At 41.2% G+C, this 8,208-nt stretch overlaps 1 pseudogene; it reads left to right on the plus strand.

Moving 5' to 3' along the window:
* Window positions 1–1,252: 1,252 nt before the first annotated feature.
* LOC116911999 lies at window positions 1,253–3,393 on the plus strand (annotated as a pseudogene).
* Window positions 3,394–8,208: the final 4,815 nt, after the last annotated feature.

An 8,208-nucleotide genomic window follows, 5' to 3' on the forward strand; every position in this document is an offset into this window, starting at 1 on the left:
AAGCAAATACACCCAAGAGGATTAGACATGAAGAAATAATCAAATTCAGGGCTGAAATCAACTAAATAGGAACAAAAATAACTGTACAAAGAATAAACAAAACCAGGAATTGGTTCTCTGAGAAAATCAACAGGATGCATACACCCTCTGCCAGACTAAGCACTCATCCAAACTAACAAAATCAGAAATGAAAAGGGAGACATAACAACAGCATCTGAGGAAATTCAAAAAAATCATCAGATCCCACTACAAAAGCATATATTTAAGAAAACTGGAAAATCTGGATGAAATGGAAATTTTTTTTAGAGAGATACCATGTACAATGGTTAAATCAGGATCAGATAAACCATCTAAACAATCCCATAACACCTAAAGATATTCAAGCAGTTTATAGAAGTCTCCCAATGAGCAAAAAAGCACAGGACCAGATGGGTTTAGTGCAGAATTCTATTAGACCTTCATAGACGGACCTCATACCAGTACTGTCAAAAGTATTCCACAAAATAGCAACAGAAGGAACACTACGTAATTACTTCTATGAAGCCACAATTATGCTAATACCTAAACCACACAAAGACCCAACAAAGAGAACTTCATGACAATTTCCCTATTGAATATCGAGACAAAAATACTCAATAAAATTTTCACAAACCAAATCTAAGAACAAATCAAAATAATCATCCAGCACGATGAAATAAGGTTCATCCCAGGGATGCAGGGATGGTTCAGTATCTGCAAATCCATCACTGTAATCTACTATATAGACAAACTCAAAGAAAAAATACATGGTCATCTCATTAGATGCTGAGAAAGCATTTTACAAAATTCAACACCCCTTCATGTTAAAAGTCTTGGAAAGATCAGCGATTCAAGGCCCATACCTAAACATAGTAGAAACAATATACAGCAAACCAGTAGACAACATTGAACTAAACGGAAAAAAAACTTGAAGCAATCCCATTAAAACCAGAGACTAGACAAGGCTGCCCTACCTATTCAATAAAGTACTCCAAATTCTAGGCAGACAATCACACAGCAAAAGGAGGTCAAAGGGATACAAAATTGGAAAAAAAGAAGTCAAAATATCACTATTTGCAGATGATATAATAATATACCTTGGTGATCCCAAAAGTTCCACCAGAGAACTACTAAGCCTGATAAACAACTTCAGCAAAGAGTCTGGGTATAAAATTAACTTACACAACATCTGAGCTGTACTGCAGAGGGGCTGCACCTGGCCTTATGGGCTGAGAAGAAAGCCATGGTGATTGCAGTAATGAATGCTGTGTAGGAAAACCAGGCCTCTGGGGAGTCTCAGAAGGTGGAGGAGGCCAGCTTCCTGCAGTGCAGCAGCCCAGGACCCTGCATCTTCCACTGTGGCCACTACCCCTGTGCCAGTAGGGGCTGATGCTGGGGACGAGAATGCTATCAAGGCAGCTGATGAGGAACCCGAGTATGAGGATGGCCAGGGCTTTGGCATTGGAGAGCTGGTGTGGGGGAAACTCCGGGGCTTCTCCTGGTGGCCAGGCCGAATTGTGTCTTGGTGAATGACAGGCTAGAGCAGAGCAGCCAAAGGCACTCGCTGGGTCATGTGGTTCGGAGATGGCAAGTTCTCAGTGATGTGTGTCGAGAAGCTCAGGCCCCTGAGCTCCTTCTGCAGTTCCACCAGGCCACCTACAACAAGCAGCCCATGTACAGCAAAACCATCTACGAAGTCCTCCAGGTGGCCAGCAGCTGTTCAGGGAAGCTGTTCCCAGCGTGTCATGACAGCGATGAAAGTGACACTGGCAAGGCTGTGGAGGTGCAGAACAAGCAGATGGTGGGCCCTTGGCGGCTTCCAGCCCTCTGGTCCCAAGGGCCTGGAGCCACCAGAAGAGGAGAAGAATCCTTACAAGGAAGTTTACACCGACATGTGGGTGGAGCCTGAGGCAGCTGCTTATGCCCCACCCCCACCAGCCAAGAAACCCAGAAAGAGCACAACCCAAGGTCAAGGAGATCATTGATGAACGCACAAGAGAACGACTCATGTATGAGGTGCGCCAGAAGTGCCAAAACATGGAGGACATTTGTATCTCATGTGGGAGCCTCAATGTCACCCTGGAGCACCCACTCTTCATTGGTGGAATGTGCCAGAACTTTAAGAACTGCTTCTTGGAGTGTGCTTACCAATACGATGACGATGGGTACCAGTCCTACTGTACCATCTGCTGTTGGGGGTGCAAAGTGCTCATGTGTGGGAACAACAACCGCTGCAGGTGCTTTTGTGTGGAGTGTGTGGATCTCTTGGTGGGGCCGGGGGCTGCCCAAGCAGCCATTAAGGAAGACCCCTGGAACTGCTACATGTGTGGGCTACTGCGGAGAAGGGAGGACTGGCCTTCTCGACTCCAGATGTTCTTTGCCAATAACCACTACCAGGAATTTGACCCCCCGAAGGTTTACCCACCTGTGCCAGCTGAGAAGAGGAAGCCCATCCAGGTGCTATCTCTATTTGATGGGATTGCTACAGGGCTCCTGGTGCTGAAGGACCTGGGCATCCAAGTGGACCGCTACATTGCCTCGGAGGTGTGCGAGGACTCCATCACCGTGGGCATGGTGTAGCACCAGGGAAAGATCATGTTCGACGGGGACGTCCGCAGCATCACACAGAAGCATATCCAGGAGTGGGGCCCATACGATCTGGTGATTGGGGGCAGTCCTTGCAATGACCTCTCCATCATCAACCCTGTCCGCAAGGGACTTTACAAGGGCACTGGCAGCCTCTTCTTTGAGTTCTACCACCTCCTGCATGATGCGCGGCCCAAGGAGGGAGATGATCACCCCTTCTTCTGGCTCTTTGAGAAGGTGGTGGCCATGGGCGTTAGTGACAAGAGGGACATCTCGCGATTTCTTGAGTCTAACGGCGTGATGATTGACGCCAAAGAAGTGTCTGCTGCACACAGGGCCCGTTACTTCTGGGGTAACCTTCCTGGCATGAACAGGCCATTGGCATCCACTATGAATGATAAGCTGGAGCTGCAAGAGTGTCTGGAACATGGCAGAAGAGCCAAGTTCAGCAAAGTGAGGACCATTACCACCAGGCTTAGAAGTATTTGCTGGCAAGAACTTGGTATGATTGTTCCTTGGGAGGTTCAGCCAGCAACTGACCAAAATAAATGTGGACGCTTGGAGCCAATCATTGGACTGAGTTCAGGGACCCAGGTTGGGGAGCTTACAGAACAACCAGAGGAGCTAAGGAGTTTGCAACCTCATAGGAAGAATATCAGCTGGTCGTACCACACAGTGTCCCCAGGGACTAGATCACCAACCAAGGAGTGCAAAGGCAGGGATCCATGGCTCCAGAGACATGGGAAGCAGACAATAGCCTTTGGGAGGGGGCTCCATCATCCACTTTGAATCCACTTTGTAGGGGGATCCTGGAGCGGTGGAGGTGGAAGAGAGTGAATGGGTTGGGGAGCACACTCATAGAAGCAAAAGGGAGGGAGGAGAGGCAGGTTGTGAAATGGGTGGCTTGTGGAGGGGTAAACAGGAAGTGGGATATCATTTTAGATGCAAGCAAATGTAATGATTAATACAAATTAATTAATTAAAAAAGAAATTACATCTAAGGAAAATAAGAAGAAACTTTCACATGAATAAAACAAAAATTGATTAGCGACCACTATCTTCAGAAAATGTTAAATTTATTAATGTATTATACTGCTCTAAGAACTAAAGAAACATGTCCAAAATATGTGAAAATTGATTTCAGGGGTTTGAATTGCTCCAGTAGGAGGTGCTGTAAATGAAACTTGCTATCACAGGACAGTTCATCTTGTTAGTCTTGGATCAGAAGCATCAACAAAGGAGAAAGCACATGTCATAGAGAAAATCAAATAGGAGAAAGCACAAAGGAGCATCAGTGTGGCAACCATGATTATGTAATTCATGTTTTATATCCACAGGATTCAACAGTTTTTATAGATCATGGCAACTTAGAGTTCTCTATTCTCCTTTAAAAATTTGAAAATATTACATATCATTTTCTTGAGCAAGGAGTAGGTTGGTTCTTCTAGTTGGCATGACACTTAATCACAAGGGGCACTTATAAGAGATCTCCCCAAGAACTCAGAATTTTGTAGGTTTGCAGTCACTAGGAATTTTGTTTTTGTTTATGTTTCCAGTATTATTTGTCTCTTTGATAACTTGCAAATTCCTTTCCTAACCTGTCTCTCTGTAACAAAAGGACAGCATATAAAAGTTATACTTTTCTTCTCCAATTTCAGAGTTCAGAGTTTAATTCTGAATATCAGAAAGCATGGGAAGAGATACTTGTGGTGGAAGAGAAGTTCTGAGTAGCTTCAAGCTTTCACATACACATTTCACTAGTGCTATAGGCAACTGCAGTTCTAAAAGAGTTGCTGTCAAATTCAAAAACTTTCTGATTGTTAAAGAATTTGCAATTTTCTCTGACATTTTTCTTTTCTAGCTCTTTCCATGTTTTCCTAAAACAAGTAATTTCACTTATTGAACCTCTTCCCTTTGTAAATTCTGAAGCAGTTTTGATTTCCTGAGAAACCCTGATTGATATGTGTCCCTCTCAACGAAGGATCATTATATATGTGGGAAGAGACAGAGAATCTGTTTTATATCAAGAAAAGTGGTATGCGGCTTCTGAATAAATGATTGCCATTCTCCTTTTGACTACTAGATATAGCAACACTACCTTTCCCAAATACTAACTGTAAGTAAACCAGTCATACAACAATGTACCAGATATAAAACTCAGTTATGACATTTAGTGAAAGTTTCCTCCAATATAACTGAGGAATAATGCCTAACTTCTGAGTTACTTTGGAAATTAAAATTAAATAGGTACTGAAATAGGAAATGAACAAGCATGGCTGTTTTTTATTATTATTATTAATTATAGATTTGACAGAATCGACATCTAATTATATTTGACACCATTATGCCTAGCACTCTGTTGAACTACTGGAAAAAATATTTTAATAATGGAAATGTCAATTAACTTATTCTGAAGCAACATAGTTTGATAGGATTTCGGCTTATTTTCATACTCACACAGTCTCATATTTTGACATTTATCTAATTTCAAGTCAAATTCTCTAAACTATGAAGGGTTTAGTTAATGGTTATCCCAGGATTTTCCAAAAGGTTTTATACAAAAATGACGACTTTGCAGTAGGTTATAAAAAAGAAGTCATTAAAAAAAATTTTTGTGGTCAATTAAATCATGGTACCCTAGGTAGGATATTTAAATGTAGGAGAGTGATAGCACAGAGAGAGATATGAGGGCTCTCAATTTTCAATAATACTGAAATAAGCATTTGGTGGTTTGAATAAGGTTGGCCCTCAGAGGCTCACATATTTGAATTCTTGGTCATAGGGAATTGGCTCTACTTGAGAACAGTTAGGAAGCATGACTTCATGGAAGTAGATATAGAGTTACTGGAAGAGTATGGCGCCGAAGGTGAACTTCAACATCTCAAAGCCCAAGCCTGTCTCTGAATATTACTTTTCATGTTGCCTGTGGATCCTGAAGGAGAACTCTGAGGCACATTTGTCTGCATGCTGCCATGTGGAAGCCATAAAGATAAGGGGCTAAATGTCTGAAACTGTAAGCAATACAATTATGTGCTTACTTTTCCAAAAGTATCCATGCTCTTCTTGTTTCTTCACAGTAATAAACCATTGACTAGGACAGAAAGAATAATATAGATTACCATAAAGTGCTATTATCTAAACATGACAAGGAAATTGTAATTATGATTGACAGCAGATATGTTTACCTGCACAAAACTTACATAGGTCAAGCCATTTATATAATGGATTCCATGAAAAACTGATCTCTAGGTCCAACTTCTTTTTAATTTTTTTTACTTGGATATTTTATGTATTTACATTTCAAATGTTATCAACACTCCCCCCTATTCCATGCCCCCTCCTCCCTTGACCTGCTTTTATGAGCATGCTCCCACTCACAACCAACCACTCAAAACTCAACTCTCTGGCATTACTCTGTACTGGGGAAACAAGCCTTCACAGGACCAAGGGCTTTTCCTCCTATTGATGCTGCACAATGCCATCCTCTGCTACATGTGTGGCTGGAGTCATGGGTACCTCTGTGTGTAAACATCGGTTGGTGGTTTAGTCCGTGGAAGTCTGTTGTCATCTGGTTGGTTGATACTGTTGTTCTTCCTATGGTGCTGCAAACCATTTCAGCTCATTCAGTCTTTTCTCTAACTCCTCCAATTGGATTCCATTGTTCAGTCCAATGGTTAACTGCAAGCATCCTCATCTGTATCAGTAAAGCTCTGACAAAACCTCTCAGGAGACACCCATATAGGGCTCCTGTCAGCAAGCTCTTCTTGACATCAGCAATAATGACTGGGTTTGGTGGCTGCATATGGGATAGATTCCCAGGTGGGACAGTCTTTTGATGACCTTTTCTGTAGTCCCTGATCCATTGTTTGTTCCTGTATTTCCTCAGGTGGGTATTTTGTTCTCCCTTCTGAAAAGGAATGAAGCACCCACATTTTAGTCTTCCTTCTTCTTGAGCTTTATATGATCTGTGATTTTTTTTTCCTTAGGTCTTCCAAGGTTTTGGGCTAATAGTCATGTATCAGTGAGTGCATAGCTTGTGTGTTCTTTTGTGACTAGGTTACCTCACTCAGGGCAATATTTTCTAATTTAATTCATTTGCCTAAGAATTTCATGTAGTCATTGTTTTTAATAGCTGAATAGTACTCCATTGTTTAAATGTACCACATTTTCTGTATCCATTCCTCTGTTGAAGGGCATCTGGGTTCTTTCCAGCTTCTGCCTATTATAAATAAGGCTGCTATGAACATAGTGGAGCACGTGTCCTTGTTATATGTTGGAGCATCTTTTGAGAGTATATGCAGGAGTGGTATTGCTGGGTCCTCAGGTAGTACTATGTCCAGTTTTCTGAGGAACCTCCAGACAGATTTCCAGAGCAGTCATACCAGCTTGCAGTCTCACCAACAATGGAGGAGCATTCCTATTTCTCTACATACTTGCCGACATCTGATGTCACCTGAGGTTTTCTTTTTACCTTTGCCCTTCTGACTGGTGTTGGGGGTGGGTATCACAGGGCTGTTTTGATTTGTAATTCCTTGATGACTAAGGATTTTGAACGCTTCTTTAGATGCTCCTCAGCCTTTTGGTATTCCTCAGCTGAGAATTATTTGTTTAGCTCTGTACACCATTTTTCAATAAGGTTATTTGATTCTCTGGAGTCTAACTTCTTGAGTTCTTGTATATATTAGATATTATCCCTGTCTCTGATGTAGGAATGGTAAAGACATTTTTGCCAATTTGTTGGCCATTTTGCCTTATAGACACTATTCTTTGCCTTACAGAAGCTTTGCAATTTTATGAGGTCCCATTTGTCTACTGTTGATCTTAGAGCATGAGTCATTTATGTTCATTTCAGGAAATTTTTCCTTTTGCCTATGTGTTCAACGGTCTTCCATACATTCTTTTCTATTAGTTTCAGTGTTTCTGGTTTTATGTGGAGGTCTTTCATCCACTTGGACTTGAGCTTTGTACAAGGCAAAAAGAATGGATTGATTTGCATTCGTCTACATGCTGATCTCTAGTAGACCTAGCACCATTTTCTGAAAATGCTTTTGTTTTTCACTAGATAGTTTTAGATCCTTTGTCAAAGATCAAGTTACCATAGATGTGTGGGTTCATTTCTGGGTCTTCAATTCTATTCTTTTTTTCTACCTGCCTGTTTCTAGACCAATATCATACAGTTTTTTTCACAATTGCTCTGTAATATAGCTTGAGTTCAAGGATGGTGATTCCACCAAAATTTCTTTTATTGTTGAGAATAGTTCTCACTATTCTGGGTTTTTTGCCTTTCCAAATGGATTTGCAAATTGCTCTTTATAATTCAATGAAGAATTGAGATGGGATTTTGTTGGAGATTGCATTGACTCTGTAGATTGCTTTTAGAAGAGGGATATTTTTACAATATTAATCTTGCCAATCCATGAACGTGAGAGATCTTTCAATCTTCTGAGATCTCTTCTATTTCTTTCTTCACAGACTTGAAGTTGTTGTCATAAATCCCTCACTTGCTTGGTTAGAGACACATTGAGGTATTTTATATTATTTCTGGCTATTGTGAAGGGTGTCATTTCCCTAATTATTTTCTCAGCCTATTTATCATTTCCGTAG

Source organism: Rattus rattus, chromosome 11 (assembly GCF_011064425.1).
Source record: "Rattus rattus isolate New Zealand chromosome 11, Rrattus_CSIRO_v1, whole genome shotgun sequence".
NCBI lineage: Eukaryota > Metazoa > Chordata > Mammalia > Rodentia > Muridae > Rattus > Rattus rattus.